The sequence below is a fragment of the Sciurus vulgaris genome (genome assembly GCF_902686455.1).
Source record: "Sciurus vulgaris genome assembly, chromosome: 2".
In the NCBI taxonomy this organism is placed as follows: Eukaryota; Metazoa; Chordata; class Mammalia; order Rodentia; family Sciuridae; genus Sciurus; species Sciurus vulgaris.
The window spans coordinates 115,367,724-115,379,074 of record NC_136462.1 but is presented as its reverse complement, the minus strand read 5'-3'; the positions used below and the strand labels follow the sequence as shown (position 1 = coordinate 115,379,074).

The window sequence follows — 11,351 nt, the reverse complement described above, 5'->3', positions numbered from 1 at the left end:
TCAGTAGCCAATACAAAGGCTTTGGGTTCCTTGGGAAGCTCACATTTAGCTGCTGCCAGCAGCCATCCAGGGGATCAAGGAGGGGAGAGAATTCACTTTCAAGGCTGATGTGACTGGGAAGAAAGTACCCCAAGTCTGGGCTTGTTTCTGTCCCCTGGCAGCAGCTGCTATAGATGGAGGGCCCTGGATGACTATGGGGGGCATTTTCCTGGCCAGGCCCGAACTTCCTGTCACTCCTCTGTGGTCAAGTAGCCCTGCTCAATAAATAACAGCTATAACTATAACTGGCTGTGATGTTTTGACCTGGGCCCTGCTGGGGATATCCTTTGGTTAGAAGGTGTCAGGTTTTTGTAGGTTCCAGAGGGTCCAGCTATTTCAACAAGCTAAGCTGCCTGGACAGAGGCCATTGTTGGGGTGAGGCTGCCACGGGATGGGCAGGGCAGGAGTTAGCTGCACAGGGCACCAGGGCCAGCCAGAACAGGCGGTCATTGCTCATCTTTCAAGGGAGACTAATGGGTCAGGGAGGAAAGAGACTGGTCATTAGGCACAAGTGTCTGGCCTACTGGACCTCTGAATTCTCCAGGGCATCTAGTTCCAGTTCCTGCCTGGTGGGGTTAAGAATCCCAGAAGGCACACTGGTCAAAGCTGGCCCATGTTATAGGTCTGAGGGACTGTGGCTGGGTAAAAAGGGACTGAGAATCAGCGTCTGTGGCCCTGTGGACAGTTCAATGCTAGCAGGGTCAGCTGTCAGCCTTTCTCCATGCCAGCCTTGGAAGACATTTCCATTCATACCATGTAGCGGTGAGGACTCCTTCTGTTGCAAGTGAAAGAAACCCAGGTCAGAATTGACACACGGCACTGATTGTGACCGACACCTTGGGGCTGTGTTCACCTCGTCAGCTCATTTCATCCTCACAATGGCCTCGACATAAGTCTTCCTATCCCCAGTTTACAGACAAGATGTATAAGGAGCGAGTGGACTCAGATGACACCCCCATTTGGCAAGTAAGTGGGAGAGCCAAGATCTGACCTGGGCAGCCTGACCCCAAAGTCCACATCCTTAACCCCCATCAGGAGGCAAATCCAGGATAGATCTGGTTGCAGGTACACCTGCATCCAGAGGCTCAAGCACCCCCCACACCCACACCCACTCTGTGGCGCTGCCTCACACGTCTCTAGTCTTGTGTTGGAAGCCGTATATAAACTATGGATTTATTTGAGCCATCATAAGGCAGAGAGGCTGTTTTTCTGGGAACTCTCTGGTGAAATTCCCTGGTCTGAGGAAGCCCCGATCATGCTGGTGCCCTGCCTTAGCTCACAGCCTTAGGTTCAAACCCAGCCACCTGGAGATGGGAGTAACCTCTTCTCCCTACTCTTATCCTGTTTTCCTGAAGAATCTCCTTACTGGATCCCCTTGGTGTGCTCCACTCTAAATGAAGCATTCGTGGGCTTTCTCTTTGTTAGAGTCAGACCCATCAGGTCTGTTCCGCCCACCACGCCCCTGCTTTGAATATATAGATGATTCTCGCCTTTTGTCTTTATTTTTTAATGCTCCTTTTCCAGTTTTTATTTCCAGCCAGCCCACACCTCCAAGGGTTCCCCACTCCCTCCCCACGCAGGTCGAGAGCGAGGTTCTTGCTTGTAGCCCAGGCCTCTTGCTCACACGTACATCTTTTGAAGCAGTTTTATGTCAGTACAAGTCCCCTGCCTGTGAGGAAACCCTGGAGATGGCGCACTGACGCCTTTCATGAAAGACACTGAGGACCTGGTCACTCTGAGGCTGGGATCCTGCCCTTATGGCTGGGTGACAATGAGGGTAGCTTATTTCTGGGGTGATGGAATGGGTGAGATTGGGAGGTGTCAGATGGCAGTAGTGTTGGATCCCCCCAGCCCCAACACACAGACAGACCGTACCAGGATCCTGGGCAGGGGTGGCCCTTGCATTTGGGCTCATACAGTGTGACCCTGCCAGGCATTTCCCTGGGGAGTGGCCTCAATGCCAGGTCCTCCAGCCTGGGGCTGGGACCATTCTGAGATGGGATGTCACAGAGGAAGAGAAGTGGTTCACTGTTCGGAGAGCTCTTTCTACACGCCAAGCACTGGGCCAAGCCTTTTCACACACATTCTTTCACTGAATTCTCATTCTGAAGCTGTGATGTAGCTACTCTTGTTACCTCTATTTCATACCCGAGGAAACTTGGGCACAAAGAACCAGGTGACCCAGTCAAGCTCACACAGGTTAGGGAAGGTAGGGCCCTGATTCAAGCCCCAACAGTCAGACCCTATCTTCACACCCATTTGGAAAGAGGGAGCAGAGGCTAAAGGGCAAAGGTTACCCACAGTTAAATCTAGACTTTGCCACTTACTAGCTGTGTGGCTCTGAGAAGGATGCCTAACATCTCTGTGATTTAGCTTCCTCACTGGTAAAATAAGGTCATTGTAGTTCCTACTTCATAGGATTGTTATGAGGGTACATGAGTCAACACTCATGCCGCACTTTGATCAGGCACATAGTAGGTTCTCAGTAAATGCTAGATAATAGCTAACTAATATTTAGTTCTACACAGATGCAAAACTTAAAAGAGAGTGAGTCTTCATCAATAGGGCTGAGGACCCTGTTCCAGCAGGATGCTGCACCTGGCCCTGAGTCAGGGATGCAGGAAGGAGGGACAGACCCAGAGTTACTTAAGTGGGATAACAGACCTGTACAGTGAACTCCAGCAAACCTTACAAATGGCTCATCAGACTGTTTTAGTCAGCTTTTTTGCTGCTGTGACTAAAGGGCCTGACTAGTACAAGTGTAGAGGAAAAGTTTATTTGGGGGCTCAGGGTTTTAGAGGTCTTAGTCCATAGAAGGGCAACTCCATTCCTCGGGACTCAAGGTGAAGCAGGACATCATGGTGGAAGAGGGTGACAGAGGGAAGCAGCTCACAATGTGATCAGGAAACAGAGAGAGACTGCACTCGCAAGAACCAAATATATACCCCAAAGCCACACACCCCAATTCCCACTCCTCCAGCCACACCCCACCTGCCCTCAGTTACCACTCAGTTAATCCCACCAGGTGATTAATTCCCTGGGTTAAGACTCTCACAACCCAATCATTTCTCCTCTGAACCTTCTTGCATCATCTCACATGCGAGCTTTTGGGGACACCTCACAACCAAACCATAACAGAGACAAAGGAGAAATTGCTCAATTCTGACTGAACACCTGGAAGGGCTTCAGGAAGGGGCAGTTTTTGACGTGGACCATGCAGATCCATGTGCATGGATGAGGTGGACATATTTAAGCAGAGGCAAGGAAGCAAGGGGGTGGGTATTTGGATCCTGCCACGTACCTGAGGATGGGCACTGGGACAGTGGAGGGAGGGAGGAGAGGAAGTCGGAGTGTGCGGCAGAGACCCCCCAGGCCTGAGCAGTGCTTGCTCAGAGGGGTGGTCTGCCCCCTGGGTGAACCAGGGTGTTTATGGTGAAGCCTTCAGCTAGGGCCCTGCTTCCCCTCCCAGCTCGGTGGCAGTGCTCAGGGCCCGTGGGAGTTCACAGCACCATCCATTGCCACCTGGGTGGCTGTGCTGCTTGGCACAGGATCACTGGCTCCCCGGCCCAGGCAGAACCCAGGAGGGAAAGCAATCACCGTGCTCAGACCCGATGGCTCTCCAGGCCCCTTCCCTGAACAAAGGCAGCATTTACGGCTCCTGGCTGGGTGGGTGAGGTTCCCGGGCCTTGTAAGACTGGGGATAGAGGATTTTCCTGGAGAGCAGAAGCCCCTTTCTGTCCCATTGGAAAGCCATGTGGAGGTTTAGAAGGGTCTGGGCGATGGCATTTTGCCCTCAAAAATACAGCCAGGACTAGAAATTGGAAAGAATGTGGATGAAGTCACTCCTTCTCCCCCAGAGCTGCGGCAGCCCGACTGGCTCCCAGGCCTCAGGAATTTGGGGAACCTTCAGAGAGCAGCAAGTTCATGTCAGGGGCAGCTGCCTTTCAGGACAGGGACTTCTGGCATCCCCATGCCCGGCCAGCCTGCTGGACTCAGGGAGGAGGATACCAGTGCCTGCTGCCCATGCCTGGGGCAGCCTAGTGCCTCCTGGGCCCAGATGCTCCGCCCAGGAAGCTGAGGCGCAGGTGCCAGCCCAGCTCCTAGACCCTCCTGAAGCTCCATGCTTCAGACCAGCACAGGGAGGCCAGGGGCAATTCCAGGTGCTTCCGCCCTCCTTACCCAGAACCATGTTGTTCCTTTGGCTTCCAGACCCAGACGAAGGCCTAAGCCCTCATGTTCTTCCCCAGATAGTTCATTCCTCCAAGCCCTGTATGGCCAGGGATTTCTATCATCACGTTCATAACTGGGGTCCAGGGACTGTGTCTCCAGAAGGCTCCTCTTCCAAGTAGGTATCACACGTCAGAAAACGGTAAGGGTGAATTCCAGGCAGACTCGGGAAGACTTGGCAAACTCGGGAAAGAGAAGGAGTTTGAAGAAACGTTTTGACCAGAGTTTAAAATCTGGCAGGAAGAAAACAGGATTCAAGGAGCCAGAACCAAGGAGAGAGGTGGGAAAATGAGGGTCGAGCTGGGAGGATGCAGGAGGGGGAATGGAGAAGAGAGAGAGAAAGGGTAGATGTGCCCCAGCCTGCCTGCTCTCCTGGGCTCCATGCAGTGGGTCCTTGGGGTGCAGCCTCAGTGGAGGCTTCTTTCCTAAGGTTCTGGGCCAGAGGTGTTCCTCACCCACTTCTGACCAGGGCCTGCTAGGTCTGTCTGTCTGTTTCAATGTCTGCTCCTCTATGGAACCCAGGAGCAGATGCTCATAAAGCTCAAGCTGGTCTCAGTTTCAGTGCTGGCATGTGATGTGGCTGTGGCCACAGAAGCATAGAGGGGTTCTGCGGCGGAGACAGGGTGCTCCTGGGAGAGCTGTCTCACTTGTTGATCAGCAGCCATGTGCAGCAGCAAAGGCTTCCCTGAACTCGTCCACCTGCGTGAGCGCCAGGAACTGCCACGTCCACCCGACACTCACGGACAGCCACCCTGAGCCCCGAACTCACCAGGTCTGAGTCACTGGACGACTTGCTGTGAGATGTCACGTATTTCCTTCATGTTTTAGTCATGAATTGTTTCTTGCAGCCACAAGCACTTTAAGGCATTTAAGTTTTAATTTTTTTATATTTATTTATTGTGGTGGTGGGGATGGAACCCAGGGCCTCATGCTTGCTAGGCAAGTGCTGTGCCACTGAGTCACATCCCTAGCCTGACATTTAATTTCAGGAAAGAATTAACTAGCTACTCTTTGAAGGTGGGAGACAGGGACTGACCGGGGCGCTGAAGGGTGGGTACGTGGGAGGCAGACACTGACTTCCCCGACACCGGAGAACTTTGACCTTGGAATATACCGAGTTATGACCTTGGCCTGGACCTTCCACCAATCCACTCTGTGGCCTTGGACAAGTCAGCTGTTGTTTCTGGGTGTCGTTATTCTCACCTGTGAAGTGGGACTGAGGTGGGGAGGGTATCGTGGATATGAATTGTCCCCCTCCTTCGTGGAGTTGGTGAGTCGTTTTGGTTATCTGACCCCGTTGGGTGGAATTGTCGCCCTCACTTCAAAGAGGACATGGAAGCCCAGACCCCTTCAGGTTTTGCCCAAGGTCACAGCCATGGAGTTACAGAGCAGGGATTTTTACCTAACGTCAAGTCTAAGGCTCCGTCTACACTGGCATTTATTCACACTTCAGAGTGGATTAACTTCAGACTCTGCCAACTGATCATTAGAGTCAAGACTCAGGCACTGAGGAGGAAGGTGGAATTGAGGAAGGGGCAGGAGCTCAAGGGGCCTGGAGACCAAGTGCTCCCAAGAGGAACTGGCAGGTGAGCTTGCCTGGTGCTGCAGCTGGGCTGCTGCATCAGTTGGGGGGCGGGGTTTTCAAATGTCTGCTGTTGACACTAGCCAAGGCCTCAGAAACCTGGTTTCCATTTCCAACTCTGCCCCTTCCAGCTGTGTGATCATGGGCAAGTCCCTTAACCTCTCTGAGCTCATTTTCCCCACGATAAAATGGAAACAATACTCCTTGCCCCTCCTATGTTGACATCCCACAGGTGGGATGGTGAGGTGAACTGTAAAGCGTTAGAGAAATCTATGTGATTGCTTCAAAGGGGAAAAGAACACGGAGAAAGATGAGCTGCCTATGTTAACAAGCATGGCACAAGACCTCTTGTATGGTGGGGTTTGGGTCCTGCTTTGGGGTCACAGGGGACTTACCCCAGTTCCAGGACAAACAGCAATTTGCCTGCAAGACATTGACAAAAAGCCAGAGCACAGTGAAGGGCAGCTTGTTAAAAACCAACCTGGTGAGGCTCAGGCTGCCGTTAATGAGGTGTGATCCCGAAAGTGCAAGACCTGGGTGAATTCTGCAAAGAGCCTGTTGGCTTTGATCCCCCTTCTCCTATAAAATGTTATTTCTGCTCTTGGCCCCTCAAATTCCTAGACGGACGACTCAGTCTGGGCTGCCCATGGAATTTGCAGAGAATAAGTTTTTGAAAAACCACACTCGGGAACAATAGTTACCAGAAGTGTCTGAGTCTCAGAGGAAAAACAAACCCCCGGCCCCAGCTTGCTAGGGCTTCTGAACACCCTTCCACCAGGAAGGCAGTTTAGTGAGGAGCTAGTCTATCCTGGCCATGAGATAAACCACCACCGGACACCGCCGGCCGTGGTGGAGCAGATGCTTCAGAGACCCTGGAACAGCCCTGGGCACAGAGGTTGGCTCTCCTGGGTCCCTGCCACTCTTCCCCAGGAGGAGCAGGGCACAGAAGAGCTTGGGAGGGACAGCACTTGATTCGTTGTTGACTTACCTTTACGTTCTTCAAATCGTAATTCTAATCATGGCACTATATGTGCTTAGTCTGAAAAAGTCAAATAGTACTGTAAAAATTGTTTGCTGTTTATTTTGGTACCAGAGATGGAGCCCAGGGGTGCTCAATCTCTGAGTCACATCCCCAGGCCTTTTTTATATTTTATTTAGAGACAGGGTCTCACTGAGTTGCTTAGCGCCTCACTAAGTTGCTGAGGCTGGCTTTGAACTTGTGATCTCACACCTCAGCCTCCCAAACCACTGGGATTACAGGCATGCACCATCATGCCTGGTAATAATACTGTAAAATTTATAACAAAAACCAAGTGTCTGGAGCCACCTTCCCCATAAACCAGAAGCATCAATTTTAGAGTGTATTTACCTGCATGTTTCTATCTAGTCTACTTTTCTGGGTTTTTTTTAAAATTTATTTTCTGATAAGTAAAAATTATGTGTTTATGGTGGACAACATGACATTTTAGTATATGTATACATTGTGGACTGGCTAAATCTAGCTGTTTAACATAGCATTTTCTCACTTAAATTTTTTTTGGTGGTGAGAACACTTAAAATCTACTCCCTTAGCAATGTTTAATCATACAATATATTGTTATTAACTATAGTGACCATGATGTACAATAGATCTCTTAAACTTATTTTTCCTGTCTAACTAAAACTATGTGTCCTTTGACCAACACCAGTCTCTGGGTCCCAGCCTCTTATGACCACTGTTTTAATCTCAGCTCCCGTGAGTCTGACTTTTGTGGATCCCACATGTAAGTTGGATCATGTGACATCTGTCTTTCTGCACCCAGCTGACTTCACTTAGCAGTATGTCACCCAGGTTCCCCCACGTCTTCACACACGATAGGGTTCACTTCTTTTTTAAGGATGAATAATATTCCATTGTGTTTTACCCACATTTTCTTTATCCATACATCAGCTAATGGAGGATGAGGTTGATTACATTTCCTGGCTATTGAGAACAGGGCTGCAGTGAACATGGGAGGGAGATGTCCCTTCTATATTGATTTTGGTGTTTGTTTGTTTGTTTGTTTGTTTGTTTTTGATACCAAAGACTGAACCCAGGGGTATTTATCACTGAGTCACATCCCCAACCCTTTTTATTTTTTTTGATTTTTTTTATTTTGAGACAGGGTCTGGTTAAGTTGCTTAGGGCCTTGCTAAATTGCTGAGGCTGGCTTTCAACTCTGATTCTTGATTCTTAAAATTTTAGACATTTGCCATTAACTGTCACAGATGACCACTTAGCTCTCTTGTATTTCTCCCCCAGTCCACACACACACTCACACACACACACACACACTCACACACACACACACTCACACACACACACACTCACACACACACACACTCACACACACACTCACACACACACACACACACTCACACACACACACACACTTCCACCCTTTAACATGATTGAACCACGATTTTTACTTAAACCTCTAATTCAGCATTACTGTGATTGTGATTATGTAAATATGATTCAGGACTGAGCCACCTAGAGTTCTGGATGACATTTTCTTTTGAATGACTTTTTTTCATGAGTTAATAATTGCTTTTCTCTTTCATTTGTTTTCTTTCTATGAAGCTATGATTAATTTAGCCCCAAACTTTGGACCAGAACTACAAACATTTCTTCACTGAATTAAATACGCTGCAAAAACTTAGGTTGCTCTTTCCTGGAGCCCTCCCTTGGAAGCCTTCTGTCCCCTGCTACAACCTGCACTGGTTGCTGGCTGAGCACATGTAGATCTGTGATCCTGGGCAATAACAAGAACAGCCAAGGTGAACAGGTTCAACTGCCTGGGATGATTAATTTTCTTGTCATCTCTGTTGGCCAGGGGTGCCCAGATTCCACGTGATTTGAGGATACGCCTGTGAGTGTGTTTCCAGATGAGATGAGCATTAGAATCAGTGGCCTCTGTAAATAGAATGCCTTCCTCAGTGTGGGTCGGCATTGTTATGGTTTGGATGTGAGGTGTCCCCCAAAAGCTCACGTGTGAGACAATGCAAGAAGGTTTGGAGGAGAAATGATTGGGTTAGAGCCTTAGCCTAATCAGCGGATTAATCACCTGACGGGATTAACTGGAAGGTAACTAAAGTGGTAGGGTGTGGCTGGAAGAGGTGGGAATTGGGGCGTGGCTTTTTTGGTATAGATTTTATTGTCATCAGATCTGCTATTTTGCTGCCACCATTATTCTCCCTCCCCCGTGCCACAATCCAGATTGTTAGCCCGTGAACCTCCTAGCCAGTAATTGGTCCAGATTGTTAGCTCTCGAAACTCCTCGCCCACCATTGGTCCGTTGTTATTAGCCCACAAAATTCCACTACTTAAGAATGGTTCCACCGCCCTCTCTCTCTCTCTCCTTTGCTCCCCCCCCCCCTTTCCTTTTCTCTCTCTCACCCTGTGGGCAGACACTCTGCCCGTCCACTTAATAAAATCTCTTGCCCGAGTTCCCCATGTCCAGAGTGGTTTCTGGGTGCTTTCATCGGTGCCGTGACTCGGATGGGCTCTTCTACTGCCACTTAGGTGGGTAGAATCCCCTCCGTCGCCCCCGACCCGGAGTCGCTGGTCTCACCTTCCATTTGCCCAGATGCTCTCCTCCACATCCACCACCAGCTTCAGAGTTTTTCCCCTAGGTCGACTTAAACACCTGTCTGCTGGCCTGAGACTCGACTGTCGATCATCCCGCGCCCTCGAGGCAGTTGAGGAGTGTGGGCTCCCCCACCCACGACTTTTACATTTACGGCTGGCCCCCCTGGCTGGCCCCTTAGTTGACCTTATCTGACGGGTGAGTCCCCGATTTTTATGGTGGAGATTCTCTCTCAGGGTTAAGGCTCCTCTTTGCGCTCACTCTTGAAAATCCTGACATCAGTTCCTCGACCCCCTTGGCTTTTGCCCGGCACACACTAATGGTTGAGTGACGACCCCAACTCGTGCTGCTTTCTCATCTCCAGCCAACTGGACTGTGACCTCGGGACGCCCTGGACACTGACTCGGCTGTATCAGTCTCCACCATGGGATCTGGGTCCTCCATTCCAGCAGATTCACCCCTGGGGTGCCTACTAGATAATCTTAAACCCCTTTACCTGACCCCCAGCCTAAAACCACCAAAACTTATCCTTTAGATAATCAATCCAAAACGGTCACATGATGGCATACAACTTCTGTGGGCAAGCGTGCAGATGGAAAGGGATTCCTTATCTTCAAGCTTTCTCTTTCTTGAGCACCAAATCTGATCTTTGCTCTTCCTGCAAATCCGAACACCTCCTTTTGGCTTGTCTCCCCCTCTTAGTCCCTCCTCCTCCTCCCTTTTCCCCGCTCTAGCTTGGTCACCAGCTCTGGCCTCGACTCTCCCTCACAGAGCCCTCCTTGGACTGGAGCCCACTGGAGGGTCCCTCTCCCACCCCTTTGCCTGCCACCCTCCAGAACAGCAGCCCCAGGGGGCAGCCCCTGCCAGCCTGCCTCCCTCCAGCTCAGCCCTGGCAGACCTCCCTAGCCATGAATCTCTTCTGATTCCTGGGAGACCTCTCCCACTTCCTAGCCACCATCTAGCTACTGCTTAAAATCTGGAAGTCCCGCTCGTGTGCTGGGATTTCAGGGAAGAGCCAGGTCCTGTTCACTGTGCTGTGCACTGCCTGCTACCTGGACCTCTTCACCAACTACATCTCATTTTACAACACGTGTGTGAAGGTGTTCTACGTAGCCTGCTCTTTCACCGTGGCCTGGATGATTTACAGCAAGCTCAAAGCCACTTACAGCGGGAACCTTGATATGTTCCGGGTGGAGGTCCCTGTCTTCTCACGGCCGTCCTGGCACTCCTGGTCAGCCACGACTTCGCCCCTCTGCAGATCCTCTGGGCCTTCTCTGTCTCCCTGGAGTCAGTGCCATCTTGCCGCAGCTGTCCATGGTGAGCAGGCAGGTGAGTGAGGCGGAGACCGCCATGAGCCACTCCCATTTGCGCTGGTGTCTACTGCACCCTGGATCTCTCCAACTGGGCTTGGCGCTACCACTTTGAGCGCTTCTTTGATCTCATTGTCATCATGGCCGGCCTGGCGCAGCCTTCACTGTACTGGCAGAATGAGACTCTTAGTTCCTGACCAGCAGGAAGAAGCTACAGAAGAAAGACCGCTGTCCCACCCCCCGTATCTATAAAAACAAAAAGGGAGGAATATTGACATCAGAACTGCTATTTTGCTGCTGCCATTATTCTCCCTCCCCAACACCACTACACAACCCAGACTGTTAGCCTGCAAACTTCCTAGCCAGTAACTGGTCCAGATTGTCAGCCCATGAACCTCCTCGCCAGTCATTTGTCCATTATTATTAGTGTGCAAAATTTGACTATTAAGAACGGCTCCACTGCCATTCTTATTTTTTTAATTTATTTTTATTGTAAACAAATGGGATACATGTTGTTTCTCTGTTTGTACATGGAGTCAAGGCATACCATTTGCGTAATCATACATTCACATAGGGTAATGATGT

General features: G+C 50.3%; 1 pseudogene across 1 annotated transcript; it reads left to right on the top strand.

Moving 5' to 3' along the window:
* Positions 1 to 10,235: 10,235 nt before the first annotated feature.
* LOC306653702 (ER lumen protein-retaining receptor 1-like) lies at positions 10,236 to 10,963 on the top strand (annotated as a pseudogene). Its single transcript has one exon. The product of its transcript is annotated as an ER lumen protein-retaining receptor 1-like (transcript).
* The last annotated feature ends 388 nt before the right edge of the window (positions 10,964 to 11,351 follow it).